This window comes from Suncus etruscus, chromosome 3, assembly GCF_024139225.1.
Source record: "Suncus etruscus isolate mSunEtr1 chromosome 3, mSunEtr1.pri.cur, whole genome shotgun sequence".
Lineage (NCBI taxonomy): Eukaryota > Metazoa > Chordata > Mammalia > Eulipotyphla > Soricidae > Suncus > Suncus etruscus.
In genome coordinates, this window is record NC_064850.1 from 145207617 (window position 1) to 145233248 (window position 25632).

Below are 25632 nucleotides of genomic sequence, written 5' to 3' on the forward strand. Positions count from 1 at the left end.
TCTACTCTAAGCTCCTTATCTGAGGGGCTGAGTAGGTGGATGGAACTTTTTGGATCATCAGAGATGCCATTTTCATTGTCTATGCATGTTGTCCTGCATTGTTTCCCCATTGACATGCTTGTAGTATGGTTTTTAATACATGTTGTGGTCCTGAAGAGATTATGTTCGCTGTTGTCTTTTTGGCTGCCTCACACTGGAAAGCAGGCAGGGAGTGAGGCAGCACCCTTTTATTGAAACAGTGATTTCTAAAATTCAAACACAGTGGGTCCAGTATTGCTTCTTAATTAACAGAGTGTAAAAACAACAACAACAACAACACACTTTTCCACTTTTCTTTTTTTTCCCCCTTTCATTATTAAGTACTCTTACTGGTGCTTAAAGGACTCGAAGCAGCAAAACAGAAATCTTCTAGCTTGTCTTTGTAAGGAGCAACTGGAAACACACTTCACAGGTATTTATTATGTACTTGCTATGCCAGTTATGCTATGCTTCATGTTGAAGAGACATCTGATAACACAAAATGGATAACGCTGCCATTGTCCAACTCCAGAATTTCACTCTCTACTTCCTCAACTCCGAAGTCTGGCATCCTACTCAGTCAGGTCTCCATGTAGTGCTACAGATTGTGTACTCCTGCAGCTGGATGGGGTCTGAACTTGGGCCCAGAAGCTGCAGGCAGGAAAACACCCCTGGCTGCTAGTATTTCCATTTCTTTGTGTCATTTTTTTATTTCTTGAAATAGTGTTTTGTAGTTTACTTTGATTGGCTCTTTCACCTCTTTGGTTAAGCAGATTCGTAGGTACTTCATTTTCTGAGGTACAGCTATGAATGGGATTTATTCTTAATTTACCTTCGATTTTGTTACTTGCATACAGGAAAGACATTGTCTTTTGCTCATTAATTTTTATAACTTGCCACTCTTACTATAAATATCTATTGTTCCTAGGAGCTTTGTGTATAGTCTTTAGGATTTCCTAAGCATGTCATCCACAGTGAGAGCTTGACTTCTTCCTTTCCTATTTGAATTTCCTTACTATCTTCTTTCTTTCTTTGTTTTTGGGTCACACCCGGCAGCGCTCAGGGCTACTTCTGGCTCTGCACTCAGAAATCGCTCCTGGCAGGCTCTGAGGACCATATGGGATCCCAGGATTCGAATCACCGTCCTTCTGCATGCAAGACAAATGCCCTACCTCCATGCTATCTCTCTGCCCCCCCCCCCACCTTACTATCTTTTTGTTTCCTAACTGCCAAGGTAAGTACTTCCATTACTATATGGAATAGAATTTGGGGAATGGGAAACCTTGACTTGTACCTGATCTTAGGGGGGAAGGCTTTGAGTTCCTCCTCATTGGGTATAATATGTCTGCTGTAGGCTTTGACTACATTAAGAAAAATCCCTCCAATTCCCATTCTATTTATTTATTTATTTATTTATTTATTTATTTTTGGTTTTTGGGCCACACCCGTTTGACGCTCAGGGGTTACTCCTGGCTATGTGCTCAGAAATCGCCCCTGGCTTGGGGGGGGACCATATGGGACGCCGGGGGATCGAACCGCGGTCCTTCCTTGGCTAGCGCTTGCAAGGCAGACACCTTACCTCCAGCGCCACCTACCCGGCCCCTATTTATTTTTTTTTAATAAATTTTTTTTAATTAAATCAAATTAAATTTTTTTTTGTTTTTTTTTTTGGGCCACACCCGTTTGATGCTCAGGCTAATCACTCAGAAATTGCCCCTGGCTTGGGGGGACCATATGGGATGCGGGGTGGGGGGGATCGAACCGCTGTCCTTCCTTGGCTAGCGCTTGCAAGGCAGATCTTACCTCTAGCGCCACCTCGCTGGTCCTTCTATTTAGTTTTTATCATAAATGAAACACATGCTTCCATTACATCTACTGATATATTTATATGGCAATTCCAACTTCAAATTGCTCTACCAAGCAGTAATAATTAAAAATTGTCCCCAGGTGTTTGTTAGTGCAGAGGTGCTTTCTAGTGTACTTAAGCATAAAGCAGCTATGATATAGCTTACAAGAAAAAAAATATATGTCAAAAATAACCTTCAGGGTTGGGATATAGCTCAGCAGAAGAGTGCATCCCTTGCACATGTGAAGCCCTGGGATCAAACCCCGGAAACACTAAGTAAACAAACCTCAGTCAGGCATAGGCTATGGTACTGTTTATGAATTCAATGTTGACAAATCAGTAATACCAAATAAGGTGTCTATACAGAAATAAATATACACAAGCCAAGAATATTGTGGGGCAATTCTAGGGCTCACTGGTTGGATAGTTTCCCAGGGTTGATGGCTGCTGTCTGCAGCTTGCTTTCAGTGGCTGCAGTTTGCAGTATTCATCATGTTCGTGTTTGTTCTGACCCTGGAATAGACAGGTTGGCAGCAAGGGCATTGCACAAGACAGACAGTCATGGGAGAAAGTGCCAGAGGAGTTGAGCAGCCTCTTGAATCTTACTGAGCCAGCCATGCTTCTAGATCTCTACTCCTTTCCCTGCCACTTTTATTAGAGTTTAACATAAATCACAGTTAACATAAATCACTGGAGGGTCAGGATTGATATAATTAAGGGTACTTATACTAATTAACTCAGAAAAGGTGAAAGGAAAAAGTAAAATATGATTTTACAAGGTGTATGACAACAAATATGTAGTTAACAGAAGCTCACAGGGATCTAATCTATTTTCTCTAGGAACAGTAAGAATAAGAACACTTATTCTGGGGCCGGAAAGATAGTACAGCAATAGGGCATTTGCCTTGCAAGCAGCTGATCCATGACGGATGGTGGTTCGAATCCTGGCATCCCATATGGTCCCCCGAGCCTGTCAGGATCGATTTCTGAGCACAGAGCCAGGAGTAACTCCTGAGCGCTGCCCGACTGTGACCCAAAATCCAAAAAAAAAAAAAGATCACATTCTGTGTTCCTGGTGACTTCCCAGAAGATAACTATAGCAAGTAATGAGAAATGTCAATAGATATTTCAATTTATAAAGATCCCTATAATTCAGTTATGGCTTTAAAATCTCTGATAGGGGCTGGAGAGATAGCACTGTGGTAGGGCGTTTGCCTTGCAAGCATCCCAGCATCCCATATGGTCCCCTGAGCTTGCCAGGAGTGATTTCTGAATGCAGAGCCAGGAGTAACCTCTGAGCACTGCTGGATGTGGCTCAAAAACCAATCAATCAATAAATAAAGTTTAAAGAGTTTATTTATTACATTTTGTATTTTCTCAGGAAACAATCAAGTTTCCAAGAACAGATAAGAAACAATGGCACATCTACCAGGAATTCTCAAACTTTAAATAGGGGGCCAGTGAACTGTTCCTCAGATAAGGCCAGTCTATAGTTTAAAATTCCTACGCTCACTGCACATACCTCATTTTGAAGTTAAAATAAAATGACAATACAATATTTAAAATACAGAAAAAGTAAAGTGAAATCAACAAACTTACTAGTATTCAATGAGAACTATGAACCTGCTTTTGGTGGGCTGTAGTTTGAGGACCCCTGCCTCAGACTGAGAGAAGTCAAGAGACAGAGAGAAGGAGGGGAGGAGTTGGGGAGTATGATGCACATCCCACACATGTGCACTGCAGCCTTGGGACAAATCCAAGTCCGATGCTAAGCAGGACAGGCAATGGCAGCAAAAACACCCAGAGGATGGCTGGAGCAATTGCACAGCAGTAAGGCATTTGCCTTGCATACCACCAACACAGGATGGACAGCGGTTTGAATTCCGGCATCCCATATAGTCCCCCGAGCCTACCAGGGACAATTTCTGATAGCAGAGCCAAGAGTAACCCCTAAGTGCCACAAGGTGTGACCAAAAAAACAACAACAACAACAACAAAGAAAAAGACCTGGAGGGCTAGATACATGTCCTCAGTGGGTTGCATGTGACCTGGGAGCTGTAGTTTGAGGACCCCTGATCTACACAATGAAATATTATACAGCTGTTAGGAAACATGAAGTCATGAAATCTTATATATGGATGAATATGGAAAATATTATGCTGAGCAAAGTGAACCAGAGGGAGGATATACATAGAATAATTGCAGTCATCTATGTGACATATTGAAAAATAAAGATATAGTATGGTAATAATACCCAAAGACAATAGAGAGGGGAGCCAGGAGGTCTGGTCTATGGTAGAAAGCTTGCAGCAAAGAGCAGCAGGGGGTTGCAGTTAGGGCAGAATATGGTTCACTGTGACAATAACAGTTGAAAATGATCATACAAAGAAGAACTGGGTGCTGAAAGGATGTAGACTGATATACATAATCCTGGTTCAATAAATGTACAATTACTCAACAGTTGGCAGTACATTTATTGAACCAGGCATAGAGCACAGCAGGAGGTCATTTGCCTTGCGAGCGGACTCAGGACCAATGGTGGTTCGAATCCCAGCATCCCAATATGGTCCTGTGCCTGCCAGGAGCGATTTCGGAGTGCAGAGCCAGGAGTATGACCCAAAAACAAAAACAAACAAAAAGATCAAGAAGCTCCAAAATGAGGAGGAAACTGCTATAAAACAACAGAAGGTGGAAAGTAGTCTGAAAAGAAATAACAGCATATCAGAGAATACAGGGATGAATTCAAGAGGAACAATATTACAGTCATCAGGAGTCCCTGAAGAACAAAAAATGTGATGAAGAAACAATAGCTAAAGAAGTCACTGATGAGAATTTCCCAGAGCCTTGGAGACCCAAAAAGCCCAAAGGGTTCCAAGCAAATAATCTCCAAAAAACACTGCAGTCAAAATGACAAATGCTGGGCCGGAAAGAGAGCATGGAGGTAAGGCATTTGCCTTGCATGCAGAAGGACGGTGGTTCAAATCCCATCATCCCATGTGGTCACCCAAGCCAGCCAGGAGCGATTTCTGAGGGTAGAGCTAGGAGTAACCCCTGAGCACTGTCGGGTGTGACCCAAAAACAAACAAACACAAAAAAAGACAAATGCCAGGGGGCCAGAGAGATACCATGGAGATAGGGCATTTGCCTTGCATGCAGAAGAATAGTGGTTCAAATCCCAGCATTCCATATAGTCCCCCAAACCTGCCAGGAGCCATTTCTGAAATAGAGCCAGGAGTAACCCCTGAGGGCTGCTGGGTGTGACCCAAAACCAAAAACAAATTAAAAAACTTCAAAAAGCAAAATGCCAAATGCCAAAGATAAAGAAACAAAACTGAAAGCAGCATGATCAAAAAGGAGCTTACACACAAAGGAAAGCCCAAAAGATGTAGTACAGCAGATCTATCAAATAAAACCTTGAGGGGCCAGTAGGGAGTTTGCACAGCCAGTAGGGAGTTTGCCTTGTGCACAGCCAAACCAGGGTTGATCCCTGGCATCCCATATATTTTGAACTTAAGCTAAATTTAGGATGAATGAATATAGGTTAGATTTAGGAAAGGATTAGGGTTAGTTTCTTTAGGGTAGGCTAGGTAACTAAATTTTGCCCTTTTTTTGTTTTATTTTATTTATTTAAAACAAAATATCCTTATTTTATTCTTCCAGAAAATGATTATTCACACACAGTGATTTACAAAGTTGTTCTTTTTTTTTTGTTTTTTGGGTCACACCCGGCAGCGCTCAGGGGTTACTCCTGGCTCTACACTCAGAAATCACTCCTGGCAGGCTCAGGGTACCATATGGGATGCCGGGATTTGAACCACCGTCCTTTTGCATGCAAGGTAAAAGCCCACAAATAAAGGGGGGGGCCGGAGAGATAGCATGGAGGTAAGGCGTTTGCCTTTCATGCAGAAGGCCATCGGTTCGAATCCCGACGTCCCATATGGTCCCCCATGCCTGCCAGGAACAATTTCTGAGCATGGAGCCAGGAATAACCCCTGAGCACTGCCGGGTGTGACCCAAAACCACAAAAAAAAAAAAAAAAAAAAAAAGCAAGGTAAAAGTCTTACCACTGTGCTATCTCTCCGGCCCCACAAAGTTGTTCTTAATAGAGTTGTTTCAGACATATAATATTCCAACAGCATTTCTATCTCTAACCTCTTCTCTCTACCAGTATCCTCTGATTCCTTCCCATTCCCCAGCCTTCTCCCTCAGCAGGTATATAACAAGGTAATTTTATATTACTTCACCCAATAAAACTTAAAGAAATAGTAAAGAGGTTTATCAGAAAAGTTAATCAAAAAATGTCACTTTGTGATAAACAATTGCTCTGTTTTTAACCTTTCTTAATCTAGAGGACAATCACATGTACCATTAGTGAATGCCATACTCAAAGCTACATGTTGGGAAGTTTGTCCTGTTTTTATAGAATGTCTTTTAATGCTTCTTGCCAAACTTGTTTCAAGGCTTTTAATTCAAACTGTTACCTATCCATGAAGCTCTATACAGTTTCTTCAAATCTGAATGATAATCTAGCTCAGGGGTGAAGAACAGGATTTTTACCCTCACTCAAAATGGCAAAATGCAATATGTTTAATATATTATTGTTAAAATTATATGCTTTTGTGTGTCTGTCTGTTTTGGCAGGTCACTGCGTGGTGTGGTTCTCTGACTCTCACAGTTTAAAATTTTCGCTCTTTGTGTCGAAATTGTTCGCTACCCCCGATCTAGCTGAATAAAGTATTTTTGATGAAGTGTTCATCTCATTGAGTTTTTGTACTATATCCTTCCATATGCTTCTGATTCAGAAAAATAAATAAAATACTTGATAGATCTACTGTTCATAATGGGCTATCTTTGTATATAAGTTTCTTTTCTGATCTTGCTGCTTTCAGAGACAGAACATTCTGTCTCTATCTCTGGACTTTGTCATTTGGAGTTTCTAACTGGGTCAATTTTCACTGGGACCCTTAGGCCTTTTGCATCTTGGTGCCTATAATCATCAACTCTGGGAAGTTCTTTTTTTTTTTTTTTTGGTTTTGGGGCCACACCCAGTAATGCTTAGGGGTTACTCCGGGCTATGTGCTCAGCAATCACTCCTGGTTGGGGGACCATCGGGGGATGCCGGGGGATTGAACCACAGTCTGTCCTAGGCTAGTGTGGGCAAGGCAGATGCCACCCCCCATTTTTTGGTGGGAAGCTCTTTTTTTTGTTTTTGGGCCACACCCAGAGGTGCTCAGGGGTTACTCCTGGCTGTCTGCTCAGAAATAGCTCCTGGCAGGCACAGGGGACCATATGGGACACCGGGATTCGAACCAACCACCTTTGGTCCTGGATCGGCTGCTTGCAAGGCAAACGCCGCTGTGCTATCTCTCCGGGCCCTGGTGGGAAGCTCTTAATGATCATTTTTTAAAATTGTTTCATCATCACATTTGCCTTCCTGATCTTTGGGACTCCAATGATTCTTATATTGTTCCTCTTGAACTCATCTCACAGTTCTCTGATATGCTGTTCATTTCAGAGTATTTTCTACCTTCTATAATTTTCCTAGATCCTTCAATCTTTTACTCAGCTCTGTTATTCTGTTCACAACTTCTATTGATGTTTTATATTCCGACAATGGTCTTCATTTCTCATTCTGTTTTTTTTTTGGGGGTTGGGGGGCTTTTGGGCCACACCCAGCCGTTACTCCCGGTTCTGCACTCAGAAATTGCTCCTGGCGGAGTCGGAGAGATAGCAGGGAGGCAAGGCATTTGCCTTGCATGCAGAGCAAGGGTGGTTCGAATCCCAGCATCCCATATGGTCCCCTGTTGCAAGTCAGTCCCTGAAGAGGTTGACTGATGGAGGGATGGAGGATGAGGTCTTTCCCCTCCAGCTCGGAGAACGCGTCTGCCACCCTGTCCAGCCGACGGTTCTGAGGTGAAACGGCAGGTAAACAGCTCGCAGACAGTCAGGCTTGTGGAAATATTAGCTTTATTTGGTGGACAAGACTGAAGTCCAAAGCCTCAGCATCAGTTCCAGCCAAAAGCCTCTGGCCTTCCACAGACCCTTGTTTTTATCCCCCAGAATCAGGTACCACCCAATGGTGGGATCAGATACCACCCAATGGTGGAAGCAGAATCAGGTACCACCCTAGGGTGGGGGCAGAATGCCAGGTCACACCCTAGGGTAGAGCACAATCATCGATCAGGGTAGGGTCAGTAACATAATAATCCCATAAAATATTTACATATACAACAGTCCCCCGAGCCTGCCAGGAGTGGTTTCTGAGAGTAGAGCCAGAGAAATTTCTGGACCCTCATTTCACATTTCTGACTGTAGTAGTTTTTCATTTCAACACTCATACTTCCTTGTGATTTGCTGACTTCCTGTGCTATCACTTCTGTGAACTCATAGGATACCCTTATCACAGTGTCACTAAAGACACTGGGGATTTACTGGAGTTGTCCATGTCCAGCTTGATAGGCCTCTGTGTATTTTTCTCATCGGCTTCCTAATGTCCTTACTAGACACTGAGGGTGTTAGGGGTTAGTCTTTGTACTTAATTAACAACTCTGGAAGATACTGAGATATTAAGCTGGAGGGTGTTCTCTGTCATCTCTGCCTGTCTTCACAGAATGACAGGAAGAACAGTTTCCCTCAGCACATAATTTGCTTAGTAGTTCTGGGCCCCTAATACAGAACAAGTCAGTGTGTGGAGGCTGCTGAGACCCACCCAGTAAGGAAGGACTTTGCCTCCTGGTCATGAATAGGCCCAGTGATGAAAATCTGACAACACATGGGCAGTGAAGAAACTGTGTAGTGATACGTAATGGGAATTGTACTGTAGATATTCTATGTAGGACAAAAGTGCTATAAACAGTATAGAAGAGTAGTCCTACCAGAAAACTGCTCCATCTTACTAGAGAGGACAAAGCTTTGATATAACTGAAGAAATAAAAGGAAGCCAAACAAAAGGTCTTAAAAATGAAGGAAATAACTGTCACTGGAAGAACCTGACACAACAGCAAAAGAATGGCTATTAAATTTCCATTTGGAGTTTCAGATGAGAATTTAGTCAGTGTGAGGAACCCATGTTAAAATAAGATTTATAGGGAACAAGTTAGTGTGGAAGAATCCTGCAGTTTCCTCCATTAGGAACTGAGGATTTGAATGGCTGATGAGCATGTATCGATAGAGAGAGCAAGCATCCCACTGGCTGACAAATGAGAAAGCAAAATCCTGCTTTATTTCTACAGTTTCTTCAGAAGACTCAGATTTGAGCACAAAGAATACAGAAATATATCTGTAGAGATTTCTATAGAGAATTTTTGACTATATACATAGAATACATACAGTTTACAAACCAAAGTTACAAATAGACAACATTCGTTACAGTTTAATTAGTGCAATAACCCATCTGTCACATTTTAAAATAAGACTGAAAATAACACTGGATTTGACATTTATTAAATACTATTAATTTGAGCTGAACCTTTATTTTCTAGAAATATATACAATACTTTGAAATTAGTATCACTTTTCCTTTATAAATCCAAAACTATTGAAGTGCCAACAGAAATTAATGGCTGCTGGGGCCAGAGAGATAATACAGTAGAGAGGACGTTTGCCTTGCACACAGCTGACCTGGATCTGATCCCATATGGTCACCAGCACATCACCAGCAGAGACTGCAGTGTACAGAGCCAGAGTAACCCCTGAGCATTGCAAGTTGTAGTGCTAAAACAAAACAAAGGCAAAATGGGGGGGGGGGTTGCAAATTTGCAAATTCTGCATTGATATCTCAATGGTATTCTCAAAAAGGCGTGGGAGTGATGTAAAATTCCCCTTTCTGCCTGAACTACAGCAGCCCAATGCCTCACTCTACACCAGGGGTCTCAAACTCAATTTACCTGGGGGCCCGCAGGAGGCAAAGTCGGGGTGAGGAAGGTGAGGAAGGGCCGCGTAAGGGATTTCGCTTACTGAATATTCGCAATAAAAAATTGCATTAGTAAGAAAAAAAATCACAAAAAATTGCCTTAAACATTTGCATACCCCAAACGGAACTGCTTGGGGTATGCGAATGTTTAATGCGACTTTTTTCTTACTAATGTGGTGTTTATTGCGATTATTCGATAAGCGAATACTTGCAAATACTGCGATATTTGAAGGCTGGCCGCAGGCCACAAAATGTTGTACGGAGGGCCGCGAGTTTGAAACCCCTGCTCTACACCCTCCAACAGAAACAGCCCACCTTCACAATTTAACCTTTCCAAACTGCCAAGCCACCAAATTTGTTTCAGATCTATAAACCCTGAACACGTCAATATTTTACAGTACTGTCAGCCCAGTAGTATCACAGGAAATTTGACGGGAAAGTTAGAAATCAGTGAATCCAAACAGTTACAAAGAAGGCTCAACTAGCACCAATCACAGCTCAATAAATCCTTGGACACTGACTTTAGTAAATGTAATAGAGAGATAGGACAATTATTTCAAATTGACCCTTGTTCATCTATGTTTTGATTAATTCCATTTACCTTTGCATGAAGTAACAAACAATATGAAATAAATTTGTTTGTGCCTGCATGAAATAAGGCTAGAGTGGTAGATGGGAACTTTGGAACACTGGTGAAGGGAAGGTCACACAGGTAGTGGGCTTGGTGTTCAGCCATTTAATGCCTGAAACAACTGTATTATTCATGGTGTTAAAATAAAAAATAGGGTAATAAAAAAACCCAAACCTATCAAAGGAAAGCATTCCCTAGAGTCTGGTATAACAACTCAGTTTTTCTTTTCTTTTTGGTTTTTGGGCCACACCTGGTGGCACTCAGCGGTTACTCCTGGGTCTGCACTCAGAAATCACTCCTGGCAGGTTCGGGGACCATATGGGATGACAGGGATCAAACCCGAGTCTGTCCCAGGTCGGCTGAGTGCAAGGCAAATGCCCTACCGCTTTGCTATCCCTTCGGCCCACAACTCAGTTTTTTACTCCATAATTAATATGGCACACCTTGAAACCTATGTGAAAGTTACGAGAAAGGTCCTTCCATTACACATATTAAGCAAGATCACCTGCTTAATTTTGAGGCTCAATTCAAATGTATATTGTACATTTGAGAGATATAGTACAACAGATAGGGTGCTTGCCTTGAGAGCTGATGTGAGTTCCATCCCCAGTATTCCATTATGGTCTTCCCCAGGCCATCAGGAAGAACTCCTGAGTGCAGAGCCAGGATAACCCTTAAACAGAATAACCCTTAAGCATCACCAAAAAAATAAATAAGTACTGGTAAAAAAAAATAAATTCTAATGTGTAGTTTAAGGGCAAAGAAAAAGTTAAGAAAATCACTATTCATTATTATTCCTTAGCCCTTGAGAACAGGCTTGCTATCAGTCCTAAATTCAACCCATCAGTATTCATGTGCATTTTCAAATTACATATACTTTCTGATCCTGTGTTTTCAAATGTAAGCAATACGTATTTCATTCATAATTTTTCTGTATACCTTGAAAAGGCATTAAAAACGTGTAGGTTGGGGATAGAGCGATAGCACAGCGGTAGGGCATTTGACTTGCAAGTGCCAACCTGATTGATCCGGGTTTAATCCCTGGCACCCCATATAGTCCCCCGAACCTGCCAGGAGTGATTTCTGAGCGCGAAGCCAGGAGTAACCTGTGAGCGACATCGGGAGTGCCCCCCCCAAATAAAAACACCACTTAGGTTAACTGTGATCATACTGGGTAGTATAGCAATATGTATGTATGGGACCAATTGGGATACTGGGGATTGAACCTGGGTCGGCTCACAAAACAAGCTGACTTCTTTAGCCAACACAAGGAGTAAATAAATGAATGGGTAAAGAATGTTAAAGACACGAAAGGGAAAATCATAAACTCCATATTACATTCATTATCTCTTATCTCATCCTCTAATTTTCCTCATATTTATTTCTTATTCACAATCTTTTGAAGCTTTTCTATATTCTTTATACTATCCATAGGAGGCAGTTTTCATGGTTTCTAAGTCACAAAGGGGAGAAATATGGGAAATTTCTGTACTTAAATTGCTGATCAACAGCAAGGGTGAATTCTAACATTCTAATATGGAACTCCTATGAGTGATTTTAGGAGGCGGAGGGGCTATACTTGGCAATGCTCAGAGATTACTCGTGGCGATTCTATATGCAGTGCATGTAACTATAACTAAATGATGTTTTAAAGAGAGGCAGAAGAGAAAGGGAGAGTGACTGACAAAAGTTGTCACCTCCAAAAAAAATCGTCACCTTCAATGTTATAGGTTGGTTGATCTTAGATGCTATAGGTTCATCCACTATATAAACAGAGCACTTAGTAAGGAAAATATTTAACCCAGAGTCCAACAGATAAAAAAATAAATAAGGCCAGGCTGAAAATCCATTAGAATACATTTACCACTAAAATATTGGTATACCTGCTTGTTAGGTTTTACAGGTAAACTGTCTAGACTGGAAAAGTAAACTGTCTAGAAATCAAAACCAAAGGCTAACAGAAAAGAATATAGAAAAGTATTTTTCTAAGAAAAGATTCTGATTTTTCTTTTATTGATTTTTAGTTTTGGGTCACAACCTACTGTACTCAGGGCTTACTCCTGGCTCTATGTTGAGGGATCATTCCTGGCACACTCAGAGAACAGCATGGGGTGCCAGGGATCCAACCTGGTTTACCTGTGTATAAGGCAAATGCTATTTCCTCACTCACTGTACATCTCTACCACTCCAAGATTCTAATTTTCAAAGAACCAACTGATAAGCTTTGGAAACACATGCTACTTAAAATTTTAGTGTTTTTTTTTAAAAGAAACTATTTTGCAAATTAAAAACAATTCTAAGCATCTTCTAATGGACATGCTTATTTTATCTCAATGTTATTTATGTTAAAGAAGATCTAATATAATAAGTCTGATAGGACCGGGGAAATAGCACAGCAGTAGGACATTTGCCTTGCATGCAGCCAAGCCAGGATAGACCCAGTTCGATTCCTGGCATTCTATATGGTCCTGGAAGCTTTCCAGGAGCAATTTCTGAGCAAAGAGCCAGAACTAACCCCTGAGGATCACCGGGTGTGACCCCAAACCCAATAAAGTAATAAATTAATTGCTTTAAATAAAAAATAAATAGGGGTCGGAGAGATAGCATGGAGGTAGGGCATTTGCCTTGCATGCAGAAGGATGCTGGTTCGAATTCCATATGGTCCCCCGGGCCTGCTAGGAATGATTTCTGAGCATAGAGCCAGGAGTAACCCGAGTGCTGCCAGGTGTGACTCAAAAACTAAAAAATAGTAATAATAATAAATAAATAAAATAAGAAGTCTGAGCTTTTATCAAGTTAAAATTTATGTCTTGGGGCCAGAGCAATAGCACAGCAGTAGGGCTTTTGCCTGGCTCGTGGCCGACCCACGATGGACTCAGTTCAATTCCCAGCATCCCATATGGTCCCCTGAGCCTGCCAGGAGCAATTTCTGAGAGCAGAGTCAGGAGTAACCCCTGAGCGCCATCAGGTATGATCCCCCCCAAATAAAAGAAAATAGTATAGTGGGCAAGGTGCTTGTCTGGTACTTCACTGAACAGGGTTTGATTCCTGGCATCCCCTATGGTTTCCTGACACCACCAGAAGTGACCGAGTGCAAATCCAGGAATAACCCCCAAGCACTTTTGGGTTTGACCCAAAAACCAGGAAAAAAAAACCCTCTAAATAATGTGTTTTACAACAGTGATATATCTTCACATGCCAGTGAGAATGGCATATATCAATGAGGTTGGGAAGCAATACAGAATGCTCTCAAGGTGGAGCAGAGCGATAGCATAGTGGTTAGGGCATTTACCTTGAATGCAGCTGACCCAGGTTAAATCTCTGGCATTCCATAGGTCCCACGAGCCTGACAGGAATAATTTCTGATCATAAGATCAGGAGTAACAAGAGTGCCATCAGGTGTGGCACAAAAAAAAAACAAAACAGAAAAGAATAAAGAGCGATAGGGCATTTGGATTGTACTTGGCCAACACAGGTTTAATCTTCAGCATTTCTAGAGACTGTTAGGAGTAATTCCTGAGTGTAGAGCCTGGAGTAACACCTGAACATCACTCAGTGTGGCCACCCAACCCAAAAAAAAAACTCCTATACAAATGTCCCAGCAATATCACTTCCCGGCATCTACCACCCATAAGACACACACACACACACACACACACACACACACACACACACACACACACACACACACACACACACACACACACACACCTGGAGTAACACCTGAACATCACTCAGTGTGGCCACCCAGCCCAAAAAAAAACTCCTATACAAATGTCCCAGCAATACCACTTCCCGGCATCTACCACCCATAAAACACACACACACACACACACACACACACATTCTCTCTCTCTCTCTCTCTCTCTCTCTCTCTCTCTCTCTCTCTCTCTCTCTCACACACACACACACACACACACACACACACACACACACTCTCCACATTAATTTGAAAGGACACATGTAAATCCATGTTCAATGAATCACTTAGCACAATAGTTGAGATATGAAAACAACCCAAACACCCAATTATGGATGAAGAGATCAAGAAAATGGAGAACTACACAGCTCTGAGAGCAAACACAATTTCCTACAACATGGATGGAACTAGAGGTTATACAATGAAGTCAGTCAGAAGGGATAGATACAGAATAATCTTCCTTATATATAAGTGGATCTTAAGATAATTAGTAAAGTAGCAACAAAGGACCAAAGACAATAATGGGAAAGTTGGTTCAGAGTGGATGGGGCAGGGTGAATTGAAAGGGAGGGGCCTTGGGACTTTGGGGGAGAGAGGCAGATGATATGCAATAAACCATAATTACATAATTAACAGTTATTGGGGCAGGAGAGATAGCATGCAGGTAAGGCATTTGCTTTGCATGCAGAAGGATGGTGGTTCAAATCCCAGCATCCCATATGGTCCCCCGAGCCTGCCAGGAGCAATTTCTGAGCACAGAGCCAGGAGTAACCCCTGAGCACTGCCGGGTATGACCCCCCCCCAAAAAATTAACAGTTATTAGAAATCATAGAATTGCAATCAATAAAGATTTAAGAAGCTTTTTGAAAAAAAGATGTTTATTTTATTTATTTTTGGGAGGGGGGTTTGGGCCACATCTGGTGGTGTTCAGGCATTACTTCTGGCTCTGTGTTCAGAAATCTCTCCTGGCAGGCTTAGGGGACCATATGGGATGCCGGTAATTGAACCTGGGTCCATTCAGGATTGGCTGTGTGCAAGGCAAATGCCCTACTCACTGTGCTATCACTTTGGCCCCTAAAAAAATGTTTAACTTTAACCTATTAAAAAGAAGGTAGATTTTTTTAAAAAAAGATATTAATAGATAATGCAAAGTAATAATGTGTTTTGTATGGAAAAAATCCACATATAAATATATATAGATTCAAGGGACTGGAGCGGTTGTGCAAGCGGTAAGGTGTCTACCTAGGACAGACTGCGGTTCAATTCCCCGGCCTTCCATATGCCCCCCCCCAAAGCCAGGAGCGATTTCTAAGCGTGCAGCCAGGAGTAATCCCTGAGCGTCACCAGGTATGTTCCAAAAACCAAAAACAAACAAACAAAACATATATATTGTTTGTTTGTATGTGTGTGTATATATATATATATATATGTATATATATTATCATGTCCCTGGGGCCAGAGTTATAGCACAGCAGTAAGGCGTTTGCTTTGCACGAAACCAACACAGGACGAACCTGGTTTGATTCCCGGCATCCCATATGGTCCCAGAGCCTGCCAGGCCAGGAGTAATTCCTGAGCATCACTGGGTATGACCCAAAAAACAAAAACAAAAAAAAAGAATAAAGAATCATGTCTCTGTATACAACTCAAACTTTACTCAACTTATTTCCAAGAGACTCCTCAAAGTTTCCCATAAAACAGTCCAAACCCAGAGACTGGAGAGATAGCACAGCGGTAGGGCGTTTGACTTGCAAACGGCCGACCCAGGACCGCGGGCCGACCCAGGACCGCGGGTGCCCCGTACCTGCCAGGAGAGATTTCTGATCATAGAGCCAGGAGTAACCCGAGTGCTGCCAGGTGTGATCCAAAAACAAACAAAAAAATAAAATAAAAATATAATTGTGGAAAACTTGTAATTCACATTGATCTCAATAAAAATTATTTTAAGGGCCCGGAGAGATAGCACATCGGTGTTTGCCTTGCAAGCAGCCGATCCAGGACCAAAGGTGGTTGGTTCGAATCCCGGTGTCCCATATGGTCCCCCGTGCCTGCCAGGAGCTATTTCTGAGCACACAGCCAGGAGTAACCCCTGAGCACTGCAGGGTGTGACCCAAAAACAAACAAACAAACAAACAAAATTATTTTAAAAAAAGTTTAGTCACAGTAAGCACATTCCATATACATTGCTCATGAAAAAAAAAGGCAAAATGCAAGAAGAAATATGCTTTGATAGTAGGGTTTTTTAGAAGCACAAAAGGGTCAACACACCAATATTTTACTCTGAACATGTGCCACAATAACTGTTACTGTTCTACTGTACAGTCTTCAGATATTTAGAAACTGAACACTTCAGAGCTAACAAAATATGGCTGGTGGCATCTTTCAGTTTGGAAATCACCATGAATAGTTGATGTTATTTCTGTTTCTGGTCATCTTCCCAGACCTCAGGAATAAAGAAATGACAGGAAAACAAACTAAAACCAAAATGAATCGAGCTACCTACTTGCAGAACTTAACTGTCACAGATAAGCTCTATGCAGCCAGTTCTATTAATAATGTTCCCTGAGATTAAGTAAGGAGTCCAAAGTACCATACAATAAGCCCTGCCTGCCCCCAGTCAAAATAGCATTTCTAAGAACACAGCTTCAGAGAACCTAGAATCATAGATGTATACTCGAACAAGGGGAAATGAAGAGCATTCTGGGGTGCGAAAGAGGTGGAAGGAACCCGAGCGTAACTCACTCTGCAAGTATCTTCTTGGTACACTAAATTCTACTTGAAATTAAGGGATTTTTCTCTTTCCTAGAATAAACTCCAAGACCTTCAAACAGCAACAATCAGGTAAACCCTATACAAACTAGGACATGTTGCCATCAAGTCTGCTAGTTCTAAGACAACAGTAGTAGTACTGCAGCCAATGATTCCTTGGCATACAGACATGTTAAAGTGATATTGGCAGCAAAACCAGCGCTTCTCTTTCACCCTCGGCTGTTACTATAGCTCCTTTTGCTAAATCTGCCTCAGAGTTTAGACAGGAGCTGGATGGTTCATAATAACCCAGCAGCTGCAGCTGAGCAATACTCAGCCTAAATGTGGCACTGGAGCAGCTGAGGGGAAGAAAGGAGACAATACAAACCCTACCGTAGCCCCACACATACAACCAATAAGATACCAAGATATTTTAACAGAGTACTTCCTTTAAAGAAAAGCAGTTGCGCCTCACAGGCCTGTCTTTGTATTGGAGACCCGCTTACATGTGAACTGAAGGTGACCTAAAACCATGTACGATTCAGAACAATGAAAGAGCTTTACTAAAACTTCCTGTTAATATTCACACAACAAAGCCAGTGCCACAAACATCACCTTTATAAAAACATAATTGAAAGTTTCAGTGATGTAAGATTGGGAATAGATGACAACCTCTTCTTTAACTCGACATTACAATGCAAAACAACTATATAAAACAACAAAAACAGCATAATGCAATGAGTCTCAGAATGTTTTGCTCCACACCACAGTATCATTTGCTTTCTTTTGAAACATATGATTGCTTTCCTTAGATTCTATTGACCTGTCTTCATAAAGCACAAATAAATACTGATTTTATGCTGAGAATTTCACTACCATCTTTTTAATCTTTAAAAACACAAAATTAGGGGCCGGCAAGGTGGCACTAGAGGTAAGGTGTCTGCCTTGCAAGTGCTAGCCAAGGAAGGACAGCGGTTCGATCCCCGGCATCCCATATGGTCCCCCAAGCCAGGAGCGACTTCTGAGCGCATAGCCAGGAGTAACTGCTGAGAATCAAACGGGTGTGGTGCAAAAACCAAAACCAAAACATCCCACATAATTAAACTAGAAACTGTTAAAGAAAACTGAAAACAGTTAAAGACTTATTATCTTTATGCTATACCTAAGCTCTGAATGCTAACTGATATATTACATAATTCCCTCCCCCCAAAATAAACTCATTATTTTATACTTGATGAGAGAACAGTGCCCAGGTTAGGATTACTACTTCTGAAATATAGAAGCTGAATATTAAAACCTAACCTATTCCCTCAAGATATTAACAGAATAAAATTGCTACTTATATGGCAAAAATTTATGACAACTATATCTGAATAAGTCTAATCCTGTTTGCAAAGGACAGCCCAAGCCACCAAATAACTTGCATTCTTTATCCAAGTACCTTACAAAAAGTATTATTTGTGGTTTCTTAAAAAAAAAAAAAAGGTTTTATATAAACTAAAAACAGAAATACAGAAAAACACACAAGGCAAATGTATGGATTAATGAATTACACTAAGGCCAACACCTTTACAACCCCCACCATCAGACTGAAAGAACTTTGCCACCAGTTTATTATAGGCCCAATCCAATCCCAACGTCCTCTGTCCTTTCAGATCCTTATTTTTAAAGCAAGATAGATGTACTGAATGAAAGTTAGAGATGAAAGGGGAGAGAGACAAGTTCAAGAGAAAATCTGGGCTTCTCCAGATCCATATCTTTTTATAAAAATTGCTCTCTGAGACAAGATTTTTTAGAAATACTTTTTTTTTTTTTTGGGTCACACCCGGCGTTGCTCAGGGGTGACTTCTGGCTGTCTGCTCAGAAATAGCTCCTGGCAGGCACGGAGGACCATATGGGACACCGGGATTCGAACCAACCACCTTTGGTCCTGGGTCAGCTGTTTGCAAGGCAAACACCGCTGTTCTATCTCTCCGGGACCTTTTAGAAATACTTTTATCATTCTTTTATATTTCTCAACACCAATTTATGCTTTATGAAAGTTTTGGATTAAAAGCTAAAGTTAAAAATTTGTTATTACAATTATTTTTAAACATATTGATAATAGGAACTAATGAAGCTTTACTGAACTCTCACTAAATTAAAATATATACATTAAGAAAAACTGCAGTGAGGGTGGAGAGAGAGCACAGCGGTAAGGCGTTTGATTTGCAGGCAGCGACCCAGGAAGGGTGATGGTTTGAATCCCGGCATCCCATCTGGTCCCCCAGCCTGCGAGGAGTGATTTCTGAAGCAGAGCTAGGAGTAACCCCTGAGGGCACCATGTGTGACCCAAAAGTAAAACAAACAAACAAACAAACAAAAACCCCTGCATTAACAATTTTAAATTGTATGAAATCTTTACATCTGCATTGCTACGCAAACTAGGTCATTAATATTCACTATTCTCTTACATAGCATTAAGAAAGTTTGAGGGGCTGGAGAGATAGCATGGAGGTAAGGCGTTTGCCTTTCATGCAGGAGGTCATCGGTTCGAATCCCGGTGTCCCATATGGTCCCCCGTGCCTGCCAGGAGCAATTTCTGAGCCTGGAGCCAGGAATAACCCCTGAGCACTGCCGGGTGTGACCCAAAAACCACAAAAAAAAAAAAAAAAAAAAAAAAATTTATTTGCACAGATATTGACTGTTCAGCTTGAGAATTTCCTAAATTATAACTAAACTTAAACCAAGTATTAACATTATATTTCAAACCCATAAGACAAATTCCACCTATCCCAGGATGATAGGTCAAAGCTGTAATTTCACTTTCAGCTGAACAGAAAGGAATCAATTTTGTGGTTTATGAAGTCAGCAAAAACATAGTGCAAAATCAAAGCTATTATAACATCATGGTGGTTACAGCAAAGCATGCTATTTTAAGAGTCCTGTTATCTTTCATTCTGGAAAAATGAATATGAACTACCTTGTATGCAGATTTAAAGACAAAATCTTCTCAAAATTAGTACCTTGTGAACTATCAGCCAGCATTTAAAATCTCTACTGAAAGGTTAATGAATGTCCAAAACTTAAAAAACTTCGTTTTCCTTGTCTTAAATACCAAGGGTCATTAATGAAGATACGTGTAAACACATACATATTTAATTCGCATATCCATATATGTAAAGCTTAGTGAAATGCTTTCTTCGGAGTAATATATATATACATATATGTATAAATATATGATGGATATAAGATCCCTTGCTTCCAAAACATTGTCCATTCAGATGTCCTGTGCACTTTGTGCCTACTAGCATTGTGCTCCTTACTAAGTTAGACCTGTTACATACTATCTGCCTTGAATACCTACAAGTAGCCACTTGATACTGTTTTCCTTAGAGGATAAGTTACTTTCAGAACTTCACATAAAAGTTGAGATCTATTTAGAACTGTCAAGATTGGTGACCGGTAACAACGCCTGGAAATACGAGAGAAAAATCGTACACGAATCGTCCCAGTGTGAATCATCTCTTTGAAAAAAACAAAACAAAACAAAACAAAACATACAGGCAAATAAATCCTGAAAGCGCGAACAGAAAAAGCTGACTCCGTCAGATGGAACTTTTCGTGATTTTCAATCATTCCTCCATCGTGAGATCGTGTGTGTGTGAGTGTGAGTGTGAGTGTGTGAGTGTGTGTGTGTGTGTGTGACGAATTCCACGCCGGTTGTAATTATTGCAGAAGAGAAATGAGACCAAAAATCCGAAATGGATTGGGGTCTCCCCTCACTTAACACACCCAGACTGGAAAGCCGTTCCTACCTCGGGTTTGAGGTTTGAAAAGGCAGGCGAAGTCCGATGCCCAATGAAGGAGGAAGAAAAAAAAAATCCAAAAACCTGGAAGCAATTCTAAGACGAAGCACACACTTGCAAAAATCGTTCGGGCACCCTAAAAGCCACCGCCTGGGAGGCGGAAAGAAGTGGCAGGATCCGATCCCAGAGGCTCCAGCAGGGCGTAGTTCCCAACCCCCCAGCGCAAAACAAAGGGAAACTTTAAGCGTGTGGCGGGGCTCGATTCAACCTGGAAGACGCGGGGTCGGCCGGACACTCGCTCCCGGACAGCCTCCGGGTTGGGCCGGGCGCCCCGGCCCTGGGCGACCTCGAGGCCGCCTCTCCCGAGAGGGGCCGCCGCTTCGCCCCTCGCTCGGCCCGCTGGAGCCGGGACGAAGCGGGGCGGGGCGGGCGCGGCGGGGTCCCACGCAAGCTCCTCCAGGACGAGGCGCGGGGGCCCGGGGCGGACCAGGGTGGGGACCCGGGGGGGGGGCGAGCGAGCAGGTAGCGCGGGAAGGAGGCACGCCCGCCCGCTGCGGAGCCGGGGGAGGGGAGAACTTTCTCCCCAACTTCCCGACTCGCCCGGGGGGCGGAGAAGTGCGGGCGCTTGAGGCGCCGACGGCCCCCCAGCCAGGCCGAGCGCCGCCCGGAGCCCCGCGGGGTCGGGTCCTTACCTCACCTGCCCCTCGGCCGCGCTCGCCGGAGCCGGAGCAGGAGCCGTCGCTGCGGTGGCGGAGCGGGGCGGAGGCGAGGCCCACCCCCGCGGCCCCTCTTCCTCCTCCTCCTCCTCCTCCTCCACCTCCACCGCCCGGGCGCCCGGCAGCAGCAGCAGCAGCAGCGACGACGCGCACAGCCAGCCCCGGCCGGACGCCTCGCTGCACTTGGGGAGGAGGGAATTCCCGGGCTCCCCCACCTCCCTTCCCCTCCCCTCCCCTTCCCTCCCCACCCCAGCCCGCGGCCCCCAAACTAGGCCCCGCCCCCAAACCAAGCCCCGCCCCAAATCCTGGCCCCGCTCGCCCGGCTCCGCCCCAAGATAAGCCCTGCCCCAACCCAAAGCCACACCCCCAAAACCAGGCCCATCCGGCTCCGCCCCAACCCAAGCTCCGCTCCCAAGCCCAGGCCCCGCTCGCTCCGGCTCCGCCCCCAGGGTAAGCACCGCCCCCAAACCTAGGCCCCGCTCGCTCCGGCTCCGCCCCTAGGATAAGCACCGCCCCAGCTCAAGCTCCGCCCCCAAACCCAGGCCCCGCCCGCTCCGGCCCCGCCCCCAGAATTAGCACCGCCCCAGATCAAGCTCCGCCCCCAAGCCCAGGCCCCGCTCGCTCCGGCTCCGCCCCCAAGATAAGCACCGCCCCCAAACCGAGGCCCCGCTCGCTCCGGCTCCGCCCCAATAGAAGCTCCGCCCACCGGACCAGCCCCGCCCCCTTGGCTCGCCGTCCGGCTGGCGGGGGCGGGGCGCGAGATGCTGCTCTATACCTGAGCGCGCGCGTGCGCGTACGCAGACGCCTCGTCTCCCTTCCCGGGCTGAGGCGACGCGGGGCCTCGCTCACCTCGGTGCCCCCCGGGCCGGGGGCTTCGTGGGCGTCCGTCCCCCAGTCACTTCTCCCGGCCCAACATGGCGGCGGGGTCCGGGCGGCTTCCTGAGGCGGCGTGAGCTGAGGGGGCGTGAGGAGCCGGAGGAGCAGGAGGAGGAGGCGCTTCTGCGGCCCCACAGCGCCCCCTCCTCAGCCGGGGAGGGGAGAGAAGGGGAGAGGAGGGGAGAGGGCGTCGTCGGGGTGCAGATCCCGCCCTGGAGACCGACGGCGTCCTTTCCCTTCCCTCCCTGCGCCCCGAAATCAAGGCTTTGTGTAGGGCTGCGGGGCACGGATGGAGGTCTTTTGGGGTGCAGTTTTGTTCCTCACTGCACGCGTAGTGAAAACGAAATCTCTGACTCCCTCACGTCCCCGGGAGCGCCCGGCCGCTTTCCTTCCGAGTCCCGGATCCAAGCTCGGCCCGCGAGCTTCCTGTTGACGCCCGGAGGCCGGACTGGAGCGGGACTTGGGGCTCGGCGGGCGAGCGAGCGAGCGAGCGAGCGAGAGCGGGGTCCTGTCCTGTCCCCTCCCCTCCTCTCCTCTCCTCTCCTCTCCTGCCTGACAGCTGTGGGGACGGAGCACGCTCACTTGCCCAGCCACGCGCCTTCCCGCGGGCAAGAAGGAGCAAAACCCCAAGGTTGGGAGGTGGGCTGAGGGGGCCGCAGAGATGAGAATTGGGCCGGATGCTGAGACTCACGACGAGCGCCCGCAGACGCTTAGATTTCCTTCCTCTTGGGGATTTCCTCTTCGGGAGTCACTAGAACCACGAATGGGGAGCTCTTGGTTTCCTTTGTGGTTGGTTTGGTTTTGTAGTTTTCTCTCGAATTTTAGAATCGTTGACGACAAATCAGATAAGTTGTGCTGATCTTCTAGCAACTTGGGAAATAAATGCATGTAACGATTTGATCTTTCCTTTTTCTTTTTGGTTTTGGGGTTACAACCAGCAGCGCTCAGGGGTTACTCCTGGCTCTACACTCAGGCTCGGGGGACCAGATGGGATGCTGGGATTCAAACCGATGACCTTCTGCATGAAAGGCAACCGCCTTACTTCCATGCTATCTCTCCGGCTCCACGATTTGACCTTTTCAACCCCCTTGAGCTCTATAAAAACAAAAAACAAAGGTGTGGACATAGATGTGTATCTTCATAGGTGCTTTACTACTTGATTTAGCTACTAAAACTTCATTTGCTATAGACAACCTTAGGCGGTACGGTTTTCATATAAATCTATATTGAATTTTTCGTTAATTTAAACTCGAAAATTAGATGCCTTGAGCAGTTTCCGAAATGAAATAGATTTTTTTGTTGTTGTTGTCCAAAGCAAGCCTGACATAAAATGATGGATATATATGTGTGAAGCCCTGGCTGGAGCAAATCAATAATAACTGGGGGCCAGAGAGATAGTACAGTTTTGCCTTGGTTAGGGCTCACCCAGATTCGATCCTCTACACCCTTAAGTCCAGCCTGGAGTTAGCTCTAAGCACTGCTGGGTTTAGCCCCAAAGCAATCCTCCAGAATCAATGAACTGAAGTACTAGTTTATCCCTACCCCTCAGCTTTAGTGGTAAAATAGCTTCAGAGATGTTATATATAATATGGATTTTAAAGGTGGGAGAATATGTAAAAAAAAAAAAACTCCTAGCTGTTTAAGTCATATTAACTTAGATTGAGTTTTGTTTGTTTGTTTGTTTGTTTTTTTGGTTTTTGGGCCACACCTGGCGGTGCTCGGGTTACTCCTGGCTGTCTGCTCAGAAATAGCTCCTGGCAGGCACGGGGGACCATACAGGACACCGGGATTCGAACCAACCACCTTTGGTCCTGGATCGGCTGCTTGCAAGGCAAACACCACAGTGCTATCTCTCCGGGCCCACATTGAGTTTTCTTAATCGTCATTTGAGGATTATTTCCCTAATTCCCCTCCCCTTTTCAGAATATTTATCGATCTACTTCCAAGAATAGCTAAAACAGAGACCAGAACACACATATGAAAGAATGCTGGATTTCATACTGATGTAAGTACATAGAAATTGCTTTTAAGTGAGAATCTGTTCATTTGAGAAATGGAGAAAGGAAGCAGCTCATTTTTGTGTTCCACCCAGAGGGTGCAGTCTGGCTTAATTGTGTATGCTAGGAGTGATAAGGGACCGAAGCAAGGAATGCCTGAGAGAGTGCAAAAACAAAATAAATAAAATATGTTAAATCCTTATAAAAGTCAAGTGTAGTTAAATCGATTAATGCTTACAATTATTTGCAAATATGAAAGATTAGGAATTCACCGAGAAACACTCACTATCCCCCTGGATCATGTGGTTTTGCCAGGAAATGTTTGTGCTCAGGATAAACCTCTCCTACCTGTTGTTCATAATCTGCCTCAGCTTCTGTCTTTGAGGCTATGCTTATGATTTTGCTCTCCTGTTATTTAGAAATCCTGCATGGAGTACAAGGCACTGGTTTCTGGTCTCTTCAGAACCATCTGCTACCAACCCCCTTAAATTACCACCCACCAGATGGTGCTAACCACTGGAGGCCTGGATCTCTTCAGGTCAGATTAGTGCCTCTATTGTGTGTACTGTTTTAGCCTTAACCTCTACCATCAGGTGAAATCTACTCCTTAGCCTATAGAAAGAAAACATCCAGGGGCCAGAGCAATAGTACAGCAATAGGGCATAGTTCGATGCCTGCATCTCATATGGTCCCTCCAGTATGCCAGGAGTGATATCTGAGCTCAGAGCCAGGAGTAACCCCTGAATGCTGCTGGGTGTGGCCCCAAAACAAAAACAAACAAAAGCCCATCCAAACTTCTCTAAACAAAAATATGATTAGAATACAGTATTTGGGGGGCCAGAGAGATGGCATGGAGGTAAGGCGTTTGCCTTGCCATTAGAAGGATGGTGGTTCGAATCTCAGCATCCCATATGGTCCCCTGATCCTGCCAGGAGCGATTTCTGAGCATAGAACCAGGAATAACCCCTGAGTGCTGCCGGATATGACCCAAAAAACAAAAAGAATACAGTATTGGGAGGGGTGTCGAAGTGATAACACAGCAGGTAAGGTGCCTGCTTTGATGCAGCCAACCTTGACTCTATCTCCGTCATCCCATATGGTGTTACGAGCACCACCTGGAGGTGTAGCTCCTGAACACCACTGGGTGTGAAGCCAGACACACACACACACACACACACACACACACACACACACACACACACACACACACACACACACACACACACACCAGGTGCAGCTCCTGAACACCACTGGGTGTGAAGCACACACACACACACCAGTATTCGTTCTGGAATGTTAAGCCCACTGTACAAAGGTTAGTAAGTGGAGAGGTACAGTAAATTCTCAACCTAATTTCTGAACGTTCTTCAGGAAGAGGATCTTGTATTGCAGTTTTATTT

General features: G+C 44.1%; 1 protein-coding gene across 1 annotated transcript in view; it reads right to left on the bottom strand.

Annotated features, from left to right (window-relative positions):
- YES1 (YES proto-oncogene 1, Src family tyrosine kinase) overlaps positions 1-21557 on the bottom strand; it is a 71271-nt gene extending 49714 nt beyond the window's left edge. Inside the window, exon 1 of the mRNA XM_049770070.1 lies at positions 21336-21557. The gene's annotated coding sequence lies outside the window, so the exon portion shown is untranslated. The remainder of the gene's footprint in view (positions 1-21335) is intronic.
- Positions 21558-25632: the final 4075 nt, after the last annotated feature.